Below are 16,991 nucleotides of genomic sequence, written 5' to 3' on the forward strand. Positions count from 1 at the left end.
CCAAGAGGGAGGCGGACCTTAAGTTCTGTTCCTTTTGCCCTGCCAGGTGGATATCTGCCTGGGGAGGTTGTGGGGCTGTATTGGTTAGATGGTGTCCGGAATTTGAGTTGTGTCCAGTCACAGACATATCCTCTCTGGGGCTAGAGACCCCACCACCTTCTTGATGTGTCTTCGTGTCAGGCAGAAAGTTCTTTTCAGATGCTTTCAATTTGCGCTCCTTTATTTGGCATTGGTCCCCTGGAGGAAATAACATATCCTCTGTTTCTGCCCAATCTGATCTTGGAGGATTCTGAAAGCATGACCCACTCTCACATTTAGAAATGAAGGCCTGTTGTTTCACCTGGCTCTGGGTTTCTAGGTCTCCTCTTTTGAGGATCGTGCTCTCTGTCTTTGAGCCAGAATTGGACCCAGAATTGGCAACCTTCAAGAGCTGTGGTGGACAGCCAAGTGAACCAGCTTGGACCAGACTTTAAAGTTTTGGAATTCTCTTGTGCACTGACCCTTTTCTGTGAAAGGAGTACGATTGTGGACGGCTGAGCCAGTTTCCTCTCCACTGGCCCCTGAGCCCCTTCCTAAGCAGTATTTGTGTCGGATTTGGGCAGAATGGACCAAAAGGGGTGGCCTTCTTCCTGTGAAAAGCATCCCTCCAGGGTTTGAATGGGTCATTCTGATGGAGGTGAGCTTGTGTGTTTGGCAGTAATTTAGTCCAGTCTCTGGCTCCCAAGGACTTGACCTGGCTCTTTGAGAGGTTTGCTACTCCTCTCTTTGCTTATCCGTTAGTGGGGCTCTGTACCCAGGCAGCAGGTGAGAAGGGCTTGAGAAGAGGGCAAGCCCAGTCCTTATGCAACAGCTTGGGCACCAGCAGCTCTGGCTGGATACATTCCTTCAGTTTGTCCACTCTGTGGCCTTTGTGGATGGTCAGGATTATCAATTACCAAGTTCCCATTCAGTGATTTTTTGCAGAGTTTGGGCCAGCCGTCTCTGTTTTTCAAAAGGTGTAGGCAGACAGACCCCTGACATTATTCTACAGAAGATGTAACCTGTCAGCTCCTTAGTTTAACGGACTGTTCTTTTGTTTGGCTGCCTTTCTCCTTGCCTCTCCACCAGTGTTTTCTTCCTTTGGTGTGTGCCTCTACCCATTGAAGAAGAATGGCCCTTGCCAGGCCTGTGGTCCCTCAGATCTCTTCCCTAAGGGCTGGATAGAGGATAGCCATGTTGTACACTGGCCTCGGAAGCAAGTAGGCTTCTGCTTTGGGTAGAGTACAGCTGTTCTGGCTGTTGTGCAAGCTGTCCTGAGGGCATGCAGATCCTGGCATGTTCTGGGACCGTGTAGCTCCTCTCTTTCAGGAGTTGGATTGTGGCTTTAAAGACTTCAGCTGTATAGCCTGTCACTGAGGCTCACCTCCCAGTGTGTTCCCTGCTGGCTGGGAAGCTCAGTTGCAGGGCCCTTGTCCAGTGCCTGAGTAGGGCCCGGAAATGCCAGGAGCTGCCCCACTGCCTTGCACTGTCCACGCTGGGATCACTCTCTTCTTCCTCCCTACCCAGCGTTTCCACAGACTTGGTCTGTCCTGCCAGGCTCTGGCTTGTGTCGGGTCAGAAGTTCTGTGTGTGATGATTCCCTGGTCTATGCCATGTTGTCCCAGATTGCACAGTGGCTGCTTGTCAATGGTTTCAAATCCCCGAGCATTTTTCTGTGCCTTGGGATCCAGGGGGAGGAGCCACTGATAGCAGCTGGTTTCAGAGGAGAGCTGGGCACTTGCTTGAGCCTGGCAGGGAGGAGATGGCCTCTTGCATCAGGTTTCAGACATGTGGGTCTTCTTCCTTGGCAGGTGGTTCCTGGCCTTCATAACTCCGAGGCTGGTGATTGGGGTGTGACTCTAGTCCTGGTTCCATGGGGCTTGGGTCAAGGACTCAAGCATGACTCAGGGCATCTCCATTTATGAGCTGCCACCTGTGGGGGATGTTGGACTCCAGATCCTTCTTCACGTTGCCAGCTCCTTGTGCCCCACCCTGGTAAAATCAGCAAAGCCGGTGTCTGCTTACTTGGAAATCAGCACACTACTTCCAGGACTGGGAAATATTTGCTGACTCAGGCTCAGAATAACAACATCTCAGGGTGTGTGTGTGTGTGTGTGTGTGTGTGTGTGTGTGTATGTGTGTGTGTGGAAGGACAGAGAAAGAGCCAGCTTGCTTGGGAGCACCTTTTGAGCCCTAGTGTTTAATTATAATATTAAAGCTGCTTTTCTGACCCCTGGTGCTTCTCAGCTGAAGATGTTGGGTTTCTTTCTATCCTGCAGTGTTGCGTGGTGTTTTGGGCATGCACGTGGTACTCACGCAGTGGCTTCTGTTCACCGACAGATGAGGACAGATGCACCAAAGCGGTAATCCCATTTTCCTTACACAAGGACCTCTGACAACCAACTGACACATCCCAGATTTAGGATCCTGGCCCAAAAGATGAAGTGATTTCACTAGGGCTGAGTTCCTAGATCCCAGGTGTCTATCATAACATTTGGTACTCATTGTTTACACATAGTGGGCATTTATTTAAACATTATTAAAGGTCTATGGCTTATGTAGTTTTGGGGAGAGCACTGAGATTTTTCACCTTTACACCCACTAAAACATAGACTCCACGAGGGCAGGGACTTAACTTTGTTTCCTGTTGTGTCTAGGACTGCCTTGCACCGAGGAGATGCTAAATAAATATTTGTCGAATGAATCAGTGTACAAACTTTTCTTCTCTGTCTGTGTGGGTGCCAGACAAAGATGGTGTCTGTCATTTTCTTTCATTTGTGCAACAGACATTTTTGAGTGTCTGCTATGTGCCAGGCACAGTAGTAGATACTTGGGGAATGATGATAGTAAAAAAAACCAGATTCAGTCCCCATCTTATGGGTCTGTGGTTTGCTGGCATATGTGAGCTGGGCGTAAGAAATGGAGCTGTTTTCTTCCATCTCTGCTAGCGTAGCAGATCTGCACAATGCTCTGGGCTTCTTGTTACTGTTGCCCTGTTTGTCCTCAGGATGCCTGGCAGATTTTATAAACTCTCAGAAGGGGAGCTACAGGGAATTTGATGTCATTGTCCCAGCTATTTGGGAGGCCGGGCTATGGCGAGGTCCCTGCCGGGGGCCAGGGAAACATGGGCTCCCATCTGGTTTGCTGTAATCTCTGAAGTTCAGTGGTTCCAGGAGCTGTTTATGAGCCTTACTTCCCTTTCTCTGCCTTTAACACCCTGTGGGTTTTCCTGTTGCCAAACAGGGTGCCGAGCCCATGTGTCTGTCAGTCTGTGGGGGTCAGGTTGTTTGTGGATCTTGCAGGAAGGCCTCAGGCGGGGGCCCCTCCTGTTGTCCAACCCGTACCAAGTCCTTTCGTCTCAAGGAAATGTGCATGAGGAAGAAGGGGGGCTTGGGAGACTTCTGAGGTTCCCTGAGAGGGGATAAGGTAGAACTTCCCCCTGGGTTCATTGCTCTGTCGTTTGTGTCAGCAGCAGCTAGTCACAGTGGCAGCAATTGTACATGTCCAGGGGTCACTTGTCCAGTTTATCCCTAGGCTCTGAGCTCCCAGTCCCAGCTAGAAGTTTTCTTTCTTAGTTTCCATTGGCAAAAGGTGAGGCTGTCAGAGTTTTCAGTGCTAATCTCAAAAAACTGTGGTTTGGTTGTTATCTTTGTCTTTCTCATCTGAGGCACTTTTGTGGGTCAGGTGCTGTGACAGATGTTTCAGAAACGGTCCTTGGCTGCTCCCGTCCCCCAAGTGTGTGGAATCTAGTTGGGGAGAGAAGACATGTGCACAAAAAGATTTTGAGGGGCGCCTGGATGGTTCAGTCAGTTAAGCGTTCAACTCTTGATCTCAGCTCAGGTCATGATCTCATGGTTTGTGGGTTTAAGCCCCGTGTCGGGCTCTGTGCTGACAGTATAGAGCCTGCTTGGAATTCTGTCTCTCCTTTCTGCCCCTCCCCACCCCCTCTTTCTCAAAATAAATAAATAAACTTAAAACAAAGTCTGTCAAATACTCAAATCTAACTTATAATTTGTTACTCTTGGGGTGCCTGGGTGGCTCAGTCGGTTAAGTGTCCGACTTGGGCTCAGGCCATGATCTCACAGTTCGTGAGTTCAAGCCCCACGTTGGGCTCTGTGCTGACATCTCAGAGCCTCGAGCCTGCTTCGGGTTCTGTGTCTCCCTCTCTCTGCCCCTCCCCTGCTCATGCTCTGTCTCTTTCTCTCTCTCAAAAATAAATAAACACTAAAAAAAACCTTATAATTTGTTACTCTTTTCTTTCAAGTAAAAAATGTTGTATCATGAAAAAAATGACTGGTTTAGCTTGCAACTCAATCTCACGACTTTTTTCTCGATAACCACGTAACTCTTGTTTTATTACAAAGAATATTTAAAAGACATGCACTTAAAAGTCAAGATTTAATGAAGTTAGTTTTTATTGTCTCATTTAGGACATTCTTTTTTTTAATTTTTTTTATTTTAGAGAGAGAGGGAAAGAGGGAGAACCCCAAGCAGGCTCCACAGTCAGCATGGAGCCTGATGTGAGGCTTGATCCCACAACCCTGGGATTATGACCTGAGCCAAAATCAAGAGTCAGGTGCTCAACCGACTGAGCCACCCAGGCACCCCTCATTTAGGATATTCTTAAGTGGAATTGATAATTTATTATCTTTCATTGTTGTTTGAGTTGACTGGCTCATCTGGGCAGTTCTTAGTTGGGATATATTGCTTTAGTCAAATGGAGGCTGGGACAGGAGTCATTTGAAGGCTCAACTGGGCTGGACATCCACCCTGGCTCACTCACATGGCTCGCGCTTGATGCTGTCTGTTGGCTAGAGTGCTTACATGTGGCCTCCGCATGTGACTTGGTCTTCTCACAGCACGATGGCTGGATTCTGAACAGAAACATCCCAAGAGGGAGTATACTGAGAGATCCAGGGCTAAAGGGCAAGGTTTCTTGTGACCTAGCCTTGGAAGTAACACAGTGTCAATTCCTTTGTCTTTTCCTGGTCTCAGGACCAGTTCAGATTCAGAGGACTGCACAAGGGTATGAATACCAAGAGGCATGGTTCATTGGGAGGGAGAGAGGGCTCCTCAGAGACCAGCTACTGCTTCTTTTTTAGCATCCCTTATGTGAGGTAGCCTGGCCGGTATATATGAGTGATACTTCCAGGACAAAAGTGCATCTTCTCGCCATTTCCATTCCTGGGAACCACTGTTAGTTAGGAAATTCCTAGTAGGTTGGTAGAGGCCATCGAATGCCAGGTGAAGGAATTTGCACTGTGTGTTTTTTGGGCAGTGGATAGCCATTGCTGGTTTTGGAGCAAGGGGTGATTGTGTTAATATTGCATTAAAGATTGATTGAATGGAGAAAGAATGGAGATAGAGAGGTTAGGTAGGAGACTACTCCAGTGGTCTGAATGTGAGGAAATTCTTCCTCATACTAAATCTGAGTTCCTCTGGTTTTGATTTCGATCTTTCAGCCACACAGATTGAGGACCCAGGGCATGGCTGGAGGAACCCCATCCCCCCTTTATTCAGGGACGCTGGTACACAGGACAGATCAAAAGGTTCACCAAAGGTAGAAGGCAACTAAAGTCAGGTTTTATTGTCAAGGCGCATTAAAAAGTTAATAAAAGAAAAAAAAGTTAATAAAAGAAAAAAAGAAAAACCAGTTAGTAAAAGAAAAAAATAAAGCTTCGTTGTAGCACCACTGACAGTGTTTCAGTTACATCTTCGTTTCGCTCTCATGGACCATTAGGGAGCGAGGAGAAGAGTGAGAGGCAGAAAGAGGGGGACACATTAGAGGCTGGTAGGGAGAGGGGGAGAGAAGGAGGCCAAAGGGGGAAACAGCAAAAAGAGTGTGAAGGAGGTTGGGAATGGAGGAACTGCTCCAGGCTGAGGGGCAACTCACCGAGCTGGCAAAGAGCCCACTCCTTCTGTGCTTCCTGGGGGGCCCTGGCCTCAGGGTTTAGACACCTCATGTCTTGCCCAGCCTCTGTAGCTTTTTCATTTGAGAAGAGACCGTGGGAAGAGCTGGAGTGGATTTGGTGTTGGACGGACCTGGGGGTGATTCAGCTCTGGTATACGGGGTATACGGGATGACTGAATGGCTGACGTGAACCTCGGGCTGTGCTGAGGTCCCAAACCCCCTTTGTACCGAGCTACGTTCTGAGGTGGAGAGCTCAGGAAGAAATGCCTGTCTGAAACAGTGCCTTCCCTGAGTTGCAGGCTGTGGCTCCGGGGGCCCAGCCTCAGCACGGGGAGTCTGCAGGTGCTGTTAAACAGTTGGTGTCCCGGGCAGTGCGTTGCGACACCTCCCCTTCCCCACCCCTCACCCTGAGTCCAGTCTTCAGAGCCTGCCTCCCAGCCCGGCCTTGCCATCATCTCAGCAGCCCTCCCAAGACCATTACCAAATTCTCCACAGCTAATAGTGACACACCTTTGAAAGAGTTCTCTCATGAGGCGAATGCTGAAGGGAGAGGCTCCCCAGTGTTAGGGGAAAACCACTTGCTGCTGAAGTTCATTTCTGCGCTGTTAGACGAACAGGTATCTAAAAACAGATTTTCCCTGCCTTCACTTGTAATCTGCTGTAACACCGTGATCCTTGTCTTATCACTGCTTTTGGCACTTCCCTCATCCAAGAGTTGTGAGCTCAGAAGCACGTGTTTTTGGCTACTATGCCAATGGAAGTGCAGGCCAACTTTGCTCTCCCAATAGGCGACATTAGCCAAGCAGGCCACCCTCCATATACAACAGTCTGTGGGCCCACTCTCCTCAAAAACAGGCCGTCCTTCAATTTGCCAGAACCCAGAGCTTTACCTATCGTCCTCTTTTCCAAACAAGCAAATGTGGTGTCCCTTCCTCAGTTTCCCTTAATTGCTCCAAATATTGCCTTGTTCATAACTCTCACTTTACTTTCTTTGCCTCTGGTTCCATTTCCTTTAGCACCAGGTTTCTCAGCCACAGACATTTTGGGCTGGGTAAGTCTTTTATTGATTGATTGAAAGTGTGTGTGTGTGTGTGTGTGTGTGTGTGTGTGTGCGCGCGCGCGCACGCGCGCAAGCAGGGGAGAGGCAGAGAGAGAGAATCCCAAGCAGGCTTTGCCCTGTCAGCACAGAGCCAGATGCAGGGCTCAATCTCATGTAACGTGAGATCATGACCTGAGCTGAAACCAAGAGTCAGACGCTTAACCAACTGAGCCACCCAGGCAGCCCTGGGCTGGGTAATTCTTTATCAAGTGGGCTGTCTGTGTATTGTAGGATGTTTAGCATCATCCCTGGCTTCTACCCCACTAGATGTTGATAGCTCCTCCCTCTACCAGTTGTGAAAACCAAGAATGTCTCCAGACATTGCCACATATCAAGGGGGCAGAATCACTCTTGGTTGAGAGCCACTGCTGTGTCACTTCGCCCACTAAATATTTCTGGCCAGCTGGATCCACCGGTGAACAGCACATCAGTAAAACCAATACAGTAAGCGTGTAGTTCTTAACATTGGAAATGTATCCTCCTCAGTCACATCACTGGGCCCTTGAGGACTTTGGGGAGCAGTGAAATAATTGACAATGAGTAGCATGTTCCAACTAAGTAAGTGACAATGAGTAGCATGTTCCAACTAAGTAAGAAGCCATATGATGTCTCCATAACAGAGGGACAGTGTCCAAGGTGTAAAGCAATCTCCTGGAGTGGTTGTGTTTCTTGTGTTTTGCTTTTCCAGGTCTTTTGGTGTCTGGGCCAAAGCCACCTTCCTATAGCTCCCAGAGGTGCCGTGCAGGATAGAGTTGGTAATGTGTAGCGTGTAAACTGTCATTAACCTGTCCGTTCCTGGCGTCAGACATTACTAGCTGATCTGGTGCTCTGATCACAGCAGCATTCCTCTCCAAAGCCACATGAGTTCTTGGAACCCTCTACGCAAGGCAGTTCTCATGAGAGAAGGCTCACCTGCCATCCCTGATCTTGAGCTTGCTTGTCTGGTCCAGACCATTTCTTTCCAGCTTCCCCTACTGCAAAAGCCTTTGGGACAGTCCAGAGATCCTGGTGGGTTCCCTTTGACCCCACAGCACTTGCATCTTGGGATGAACTCCTGTGTGGTCCATTGGAGGCTTCAGGTTGGAGACTACTGTTCTCCCTTAAGGAGGCCTTCCAGCGGCCAAAATGCTCAGTTCCATGAAATTAGTTCCCCACCCCTTAGATAATAGCAAGCAATGATAGCAAAAGAAAGACCCTAGTCCAGGACGTATAGGATTCTTGTTCTGACCCTCTTTCATGTGGACCAGAGGTCTGAACTATGTTCCTTCCACACTTTTGGAGTCTGTCTTCTGTGGTGGTAGACTGGGTAATGGTCCCCAAAGATATCCAATATCCAGCCTGTGACCCCTGGGACTTGTAGATGCTACCTTATATGGCAAAATGGACTTTGAAGATGCAATTAAGGATCTCAAAATGGGGAGATTATCCTGGATTATCCGAGTGGGCCCTAAGTGCAGTCACAGGTGTCCTGTTAAGAGGGAGGCAATGGGAAATTTGATACAGAGGAAGGCGGTGTGACTGTCACTGGATCTCAAGATGGAGGACGAGGCCAAGGAACACAAGGAATGCAGCTCTAGAAGCTGGAGAAGGCAAGGAAACACATGTTCCCCTAGAACCTCTGGAGCAACGTGGCCTTGCCAATAGCTAGATTTTGGAGTGAAACCGATTTTGGACTTTCACCTCCAGAACTGTAGGAGAATAATTATGTTTTAAGCCACTAAGTTTGTAATTTGTAACCATGGCAGTAGGAAGCTACCTATAGGTCTCATTTACCTCCAGGCACAGGTGGTGACTTGGCTGGTCCTCGTTCCTATTTTAAGGCAGTCTTAGAGCATCCCTTTTACAGCAGTTCAAGATTCTAGGTCCTGCCTTTTCCCAGACTAATATTTGAAACAATATGCTCTTTGGGGGAACCTTTAAAAGAGTTCTTAGGAGTAAAAGAGAAAGCCTCAGGTAGTGTCTGATCCTTGTTTTTGTAAGTCACCCCATACCTTCAATCAGATCAGTAATAGTTTCTTTCAGACTGTTGAGGATCCAGGATTAGTGTACATCTCACTCCGCTTCCATCTACCACTCATTAATAGGCATATATTGGGTACCTCCTATGTGCTAGGCATTGGGGTGAGGAGTGAACAAGCAGATGAAGAAGACTCCTGCTCTCATGGTGGTTGTGGTGGAGAATGAGGAGAGAGCCAGAATTATGTAGTGAACAGGTCAGATGGTGGTAAATGCTATATCAAAAAATAAAGCAGGAAAGAAGTAGTGGCACTTTTAAATAGAGGGATTGAGGAAGGCCTCACTGAGAAGATAATCTTAAGGCTCGAAGAGGAGAGTGAGCCATGTATGGGAAGAATCTTCTGAGTGAGGGAAAACAAGTGCAAAGGCCCAGAGGCGGGAACATGACTGGGTGTTTGAGGAATAGTCCGGAGGCCACTGTGGCTGGAGTGGAATGAGGGGAGAAAAGAATAGAAGGTGAGGTCAGAGAGGTGACTGGGGCCAGATCACCGTTGACCCAGAAGTCTGTGAAATCTCTTACTTCACCTGGCCCTTAGCCTCTTCCTTCCTTTTCTCCTCACACGACCCCTCGGTCTTTATGCCTGTGTTCCTCAGTTCCTTTACATAGAATATCTATCACATCGTACCTACGGCACATCAGCAGGTAAACGTAGTCAACTTAAAATGTTGGAAGAGGGGGGAAAAGCATTCTCCTCTTTCTGAATAATAAAAGCACTTTCACTGTCAGTAGTGGTATGGAGCTGTGTTCCTAGGGATGCAGGTTGGCTGCTCTGCTCTCCCCAGGCAGTCCTGGGGTGCTTTCTGGGGGTCCTCACTTCGGTCACCCTCCTCCTCAGCCCATGAGGACCTCCAAGCCCCCAGGCCTGCTACTTCTTTCCACTCCACTCCTCCTGGGCTACTTAGTGTGGGTCCCACAGCTGCCTTCCTGACATTCTGTCTAACCAGCCCACTCTTCTCCCTGCTTTCCTCCCAGGAGCAGCACATAGCCTGCCTTCTCCCCCACTACTCAGCCAGGTGGCTGGGGGCTGCTGGAAGAAGGAGCAAAGTGTGCAAGCTGGTGCCACTGCACATTTATGGTCACCACTTAGCTTCTCAGCAGCCACAGGCCTGCCCCCACCATGTCTCAGAGCCCCTAGCTCTCCTGGGAGTGGCCTTTCCAATCCGAGGGAACTCTGCCTCCTCTAGGTCCTCATGATGTGGTTTGGGTTTCTAAGAATCAGATCCATACAGGTCAAGTAAGCCCAGCTTGAAAAGTCATACTGTTCCTGGATAGTGACCCCATGCCAGTTCTGGTGCTTTGGCAACTTTTCAGAATGACAATCTGTCAGTAGTTCATGGTAAGCTTCATTGCCATCTAGGGGTCAGTTACATATTGTCCCCACAGATTAAATTCTCCATGCCTGTGTCCCTGATTTTATAGTCTGAGGTGACGCTTCCCAGAACCTGCTTTAAATAATGGCATCAAATTGATTGTTGCTGAGAAATTAAAAATCCTTGGTAATAAGCAAACTGAGCAATGATCATTTTCTATCTCCCAAGTGAAAATCACTAGGTGAATAAATTCCCAAACTGTAGAATGCATCCAATCAAAATTGTATTATCCCAGTCTTGTTTTTATTTTTGCAGCGTATGATTTCTATGACATCTCTTTTTTTTGGCATCTTAACGCCCCAGTGTATTGACAACATCTACTTACAATTTGCCTTTCATGTCCTTACAGCGTGTCACCTTGTAGAAAAATATTTTGTCCATTTTCTAGCCCATTTCCTGACCTAGTAGGCTTATCTGCACCCAGGCCAAGGCCTGTCTCCGTCCCCTGCCAGCCTAGGGTAGCCTTGTCTTCTCACGCACAGCCAGGACCATCTGTTTTTGATTCACTTTTGTACCCCCACCCTGGGCACGTTGCAGACAACCAAGAATACCTCTCCTGAGGTGGTTCCAGCGCCGCCAGTGCTGCCCATGTGCTGCTTTCCCTCTGTGGTCTGCGGCCTGGACCTTGCCCTCCTTTCTTCCTTCTGCTTCCACCGTGAGAAAGAACTGACCCATCCATCTGATGTTCTCGATGAATCAGAGACCTTGTTGAGTCGCAAGGGAGCAGCCTCCACCGCACAGCCTCCACCGCTCGGTCCTGATGAGTGTTCATTAGCCACGTTCAAAGACCATCTCCCCCGAAATTGGCTCCTTGATGGGCAAGTGTCTTGTGCAGAGATGGCTCACCAAGCACTTGTCAGACGGAAGGGTGACTGGATGGCCAACCTAAGTGGCTTGCTTCCTAGAGTAGCACTGGCACTAACCTGTGCCGGAGCCCTGTCTGGGAAGTCACTTTACGGGGCAGCAGTCAGACATCTGTAGAAGGAAACTTAAGGACCCCTTGGCTAGTTATTGCTCTTCCCTGTGGTTGAAGCTGAGTGAAAGACAGCTGAGGTTTTTGGTTTTGGCAGTCTTTCCCATTTGCCTCCTTCTCTCCACTTCCTCCCCCGGGGGTCTGGGGAGCCTCCCTTCTCGTACCTCTGGCTCAGCACCTACCGTGCTATATTATGGTGGAGTTATTGCCTGCATTCTAGGCTCTGATGTCTGATTGTGAGTTCTTTCGAGAGCTGGGCTCACCCGTGTCTAATACCCACAGAAGTCAGTAGCTACCCAGGAGCCAAGCAAGCTATGGCTCTAAGGTGTTGAATGCACTGTGCTAATCACATCACATGTATCACCTTGTTGAATCCCCACAACCCTGAGAGGTAGGACTCATTATGCCCGTTTTATAGATGAGGATGTGGAGGCTCAGACTAGTTAGGAAAGTTGCCTAAAAGCTGCACAACTAGTAAGTGGCAGAGCTGAGATGTGAACCCAGGTGTGTAAAGCTGTGTCTTTGATTACCACACAGCAGGCCTCCCCACAGAGGATGGCTGGTTGACTGTAATTCTTCCGGTGTGGAAAGTACCTGCTTGACTGGCCAGACTGGTGTTGGCTTCCAAGAGCACTCCCTGCTTTTGAGCCCAGCAGAGTGTCTTGTTGGTCACTGGGCAGAACCAGATGTTGGCAGGCTTTGGAGCCCCCTGCGCAGTCTTGTGCCAGGTCAGTGGGAAGAGGAGGCCCTGAGAATGGCTGTACTTAGTGCCTCCCTGGATCTGCTTCAAGGCCGTGAGCAACCCCCTAGAACCAGAAGAAATAACCAGCCAACTGGTGGGCCAGGCATGTGTAGTGGCAGGGGCTTGAAGGAGGAAAAAAACCAATCTCTGATCTGAGTGATTAATCAGCCTGTTTGCAGTCTGGCGAAGGGAGAGAAGAAAGAGAGAAGGTGGCCCAGGTGTGCAGATATGGAGAGAAGAAAGAAAAGGAAATTGCCTTTATTCAGATTCTCCTTTGGGCCAGATGTCATGCCATGGGTGAGCTCACTCTCCTTCATACCAGCCTGCAAGAGGCAGGTATTGGTATTCCCATTTAACAGATGAGGACGTGCAGGATCACAGAGCTTAAAGAGCCCACTCAAGTCACACACCTGACAAATGACAGAGCTGGGGTTTAAGCCCTTTGGTTCCCCCTGTGCTTCTCAGTTCAGACTGCTTTTCCTGCTCTGTCCCCTTAGCCTGGGCTTTGCAGGCACTTGTGAATGTGTGCGGGTATCCACTGTGAGCAGAGGCTGAAGCAGAATTAGGGCTCTGGGTACCTGTCCTACTCAGCTGCTTGGTTCCTACCTAGACCAGCAGGACACTGGGCTCAACCAGCAGGGCCTTATGTTTTTCCCCTTTCTAGTACCTTGCCATCCTTGGCTTATTTTTAGAGAGCTATTTTTATTTCTGCTCCCACTTCCTGACTGGAGGCGCAGGGGTTGGGGTACAGGGAAGGCTCTGGGAATCAGAAGAGACAGGCATAAGTAGCATCTCAGCGGTGTCCTTGGCTGGGCTCTGGGGACTGTGCTCCCCTGCCTGCCTTGATGGCCCCTCCTCAGGCCAGCTGTAGGCCCAGGGGATCTTGGACAGAGGGACAGTCGCACTCCTCCTTTCTTTGGCTCCTCAGAAGGGAAGGAGCTTTCCCCTGAAGCAGAACAGGAAGTAGCATGTGGCACTCTTCATATTTTTAGCTCACTGGCTCTTTCTGAGGATAAGGACTTTGAGGGAATTTGGGGTACTGGTTGAGAGCCAGAATACGTGGGACTGAGTTCTGGCTCTACTAGTAGCTTTGGGCAAGTCACTTTATGCCTCAGTGGCTTCCTCTTCTATAACAAAGGGGAGATAACTACCCCTCAGGGCTGACTTGAGGATTAAAAGAGCTCCTACTTGTAAAGGCATAGGTGTATCACTCATTGAGTGTTGATTGTTTTATTGTTAGTGTATCTCTGGACCTTAGGCACCTAGGGCTTGGGGTGGATGCCAGTACATGTTCCTTGGTGAATAGAACTTCAAGACTATTTATTTTCCTGTTTTCTTCTGAATGTTGGCTGGAGTGGGTGTTGACTCCCTGCGGAGCCCACAGAGTAATTCTCATGGCAGCTTCCTGCAGTCCACCCCCTCTAGCCCTTACCTGAGCCTTGGATGAGACAGTCAGGTGAAGTGAGGAGTCTTCCAGCTGGAGGATGTCAGTCGCCACCCCCCCACCCCCCGCCCTGCTTTTTTCCTTTTGCACCTTTCTGAAGCTCTGGCTTTTGGTTGTGAGCTCTGGAGGGGTAGGGACCTGGATCCCATGGGTGCAGACACGACCAGGCGATTCAGGGTGCTTGGGCCCAAGGTTTTGAAGGGGGGAGGGGTTTGCCACTGGCAAGCTGTTTAGCTAGTAACAATGAAAGACATCTTTGGAAACTTGTACTTGAGGGCTTGGAAATTAATCAGATACCACCAGTGGCCAGTATAATGGAATTTGGAAAACAGTCGTTTTTGGGATATGGAGCTGGCACTCAGGCACAAGCGTTTCCATGTGTGTGGTTTTTAATTTATCTTAAAATGTCTTAATTATATAAATAATGCTTATTCATAATAGACAATTAGAAAATACTTAAGTCATGGGGATAGAATGGGCAGCATGCATTATTATAGTCAGTAACATTGTATTACAAATTTGAAAGTTGGTGAGAAAGTAAATCTTAAAGTTCTCATCACCAGAAGGAAAAAAATATTTGTAACTTTGGTGACAGATGGTAACGAGACTTATAGTGGAGATCATTTTGCAGTGGATACAAATGTCTAATCATTATGTTGTACACCTCAAACTACTGTATGTTGGTCATACTCCAATAAAAAAAGAAAATACACCTAAGCACTGAGAACGAAATACAAGTCATACATAGTCACACCATCCATAAGTGACGGCTGTAAAGTTTAGTCTGTGTTCAGATTTTACTATGACTTTGTGTACTTATTTTTTTTCTTTCAAAAATGGGATAGTATTTAACATTCAGTTTTGCGACTTGCCTTTCCAATTTTTCAGGTGGTTTCTTTCTTTTTTTAATTTTTTGGGGGGAGGGTTTGTTTATTTTTGAGAGAGAGAGCACTAGTGGGGGAGCGGCAGAGAGAGTGGGAGACACAGCATCCAAAGCAGGCTCCAGGCCCTAAGCTGTCAGCACAGAGCCCGACGCAGGGCTTGAACTCATGAACTGTGAGATCATGACCTGAGCCAAAGTCAGAACTTAACCAACTGAGCCACCCAGGCGCCCTGATAAGGAAATATGTCTTGGTGAAAGGTGCTCCTCCACCGAGGCCCTGCTCTTTCCATGAACTTGCACCTGGTCTGCTTTCTCCACCTGGCGGTGCCCAGGCCAGGTGGTTTCACAGGTCTGGTGTGCCCGGCCCTGCTGGCCTCTGTGTGTCAGCAGCTGCTCCGTGGCACCTCACTGGGCAATAGGCAGGGATCTGAGCATAGTAGTCAGGCATAAGGAAGATGTTCCCAGCACCCTCAACGGCTCAGATTCCATTCTAGAAAAACAGCTCAGATCCAGCAAGAAAATTGAAGATGGGGTATTCTGGGAGGAATAAGCTATGCCTCCCCTTTACTTCTTACAGAAAAAAATGAGATCTCTGGCACTAGGTGAGGAAAAGGCTTGTCTGAGCCCTGAGGGTGAGTGAGTCTTGGCATCTCAGCTTTTTTTCTGGGCCCCTCTGATTTGCACACAGGCTGGTGTTACATGGTGAGGCCAGGAATTCATGATTATGGACAGGATGACTTCTGTAAGTTGTGTGTTCCTATGGGCCTTCCTGGATCATACTTGTTTTCCTGTGGATCCCAGTCTTGGTACAACTTGGCAGAAACCCTCTGGGCCACAGAGCAGGGTAGCTTCCTGTACATCCCCTCAAGCATGCACTGCTCTTCTCCCTTCCTCCACTCCTGAGCTATAATTAAGTTCCTCCGTGAAACCGAATCCCTCAGCTGACACATGCTTGTAACTGCAGTCCTGGTCATTGGGCAGCTCGTCTGGGGTGACTCTTGGGGCTGGTGTCTCAGCCTCCAGACTGTCTTGGGTAGGTCTGTAGGAGGTGGAGACCTGCCAGGACAGGGATGGGTCTAAAGAAGCAGGGACAGGCCTTGCCCAAGAGCCCAAAAGTAGGAAGTCATGGGAGCAATGAAGGGCTGGTGAGCAGCCAGAGTGTGTTAGGGGACACAGAGGTGGAGGGGATGGACAGGCTGCCTTGCAGGGTGAGAGGGCACGGACAGGGACAGGCTTTTGAATCACTGAGCCCCAAGGCAAAATGTGAGCAGTTTATTTTATTTTACATTGTATATGTTTCTCTAGCATTAAAAATTTTTTTTTGATGTTTATTCATTTTTGAGAGACAGCACGAAGGGGCAGAGTGAGAGACACACACACAGAATCCGAAGCAGGCTCCAGGCTCTGAGCTGTTAGCACAGAGCTCTCTATGTGGGTCTTGAACCCACGAACCGCGAGATATGGTCTGAGCCAAAGTTGGACGCTCAACCGACTGAGCCACCCAGGCGCCCCATAGTTCTCTAGCATTTTAAAATTGAGATATACTTCACGTAACATAAAATTCGCTTCTTTAAAGCATGTATGTCAAGGGGTTTTGGTGTATTCTCTCTGATGACCTCTAATTCCAGAACATTTGCATCACCCCAAAACAAACCCTGTACCTATTTGTACTTAGCCCCTGGCACCACTCTCCCCTCAGCCCCTGGCAACCACTAACCTATCCTTCTCCCTGGATTTCCCTATTTTGGATATTTCACATAAATGGAATCTTACAATGTGTGGCCTTTTGTGTCTGTCTTTCATTCAGCATAATGTCAAGGTTAATCTGTGTACTTGCTATCTAAGTAGTATGCAATGGTACTTCATTCCTTTTTATGGCCGAATAACATTCTACTTTATGGAAAATACCATGTTTTGTTTATCCATTCAGCAGCTGATGGACATTTGGGTTGTTTCCATTTTTTGGCTGCTGTGAACATTCATTGACAGGCTTTTGTGTGGATATATGCTTTAAGTTCTTTTGGGAATATAACTAGGGATGGAATTGCTGGGTCATATGCCAACTTTGGCATTTTGAGGAACTACCCAAGTGGCTGCAGAGTGCCCTCACTCATTTATTTATTATGTTTACTGGCTCTTTATTTTTATTTTTTTTAAGGTTTATTCATTTATTTTTGAGAGGCGGGGAGGGGCAGAGAGAGAGAGGGAGAGAGAGAATCCCAAGCAGGCTCTGCACTATCAGTACAGAGCCTGATACAGGGCTTGAACTCACCAACTGTGAGATCATGACCTAAGCCAAACTCAAGAGTTGGATGCTTAAGCGGCTAAGCCACCCAGGTGCCCCATATTGGCTCTTTCTTTCTCTCTTTATTTTAAGTGTTTATTTTTGAGAGAGAGGCACGCAGAGCACAAGCTAGGAGGGGCAGAGAGAGAGGGAGACACAGAATCTGAAGCAGGATCCAGGCTCTGAGCTGTTGGCACAGAGCCCAACGTGGGGCTCAAACTCACAAACCGTGAGATCGTGACCTGAGTTG

This window comes from Panthera onca, chromosome B2 (genome assembly GCF_046562875.1).
Source record: "Panthera onca isolate mPanOnc1 chromosome B2, mPanOnc1 haplotype 2, whole genome shotgun sequence".
Lineage (NCBI taxonomy): Eukaryota > Metazoa > Chordata > Mammalia > Carnivora > Felidae > Panthera > Panthera onca.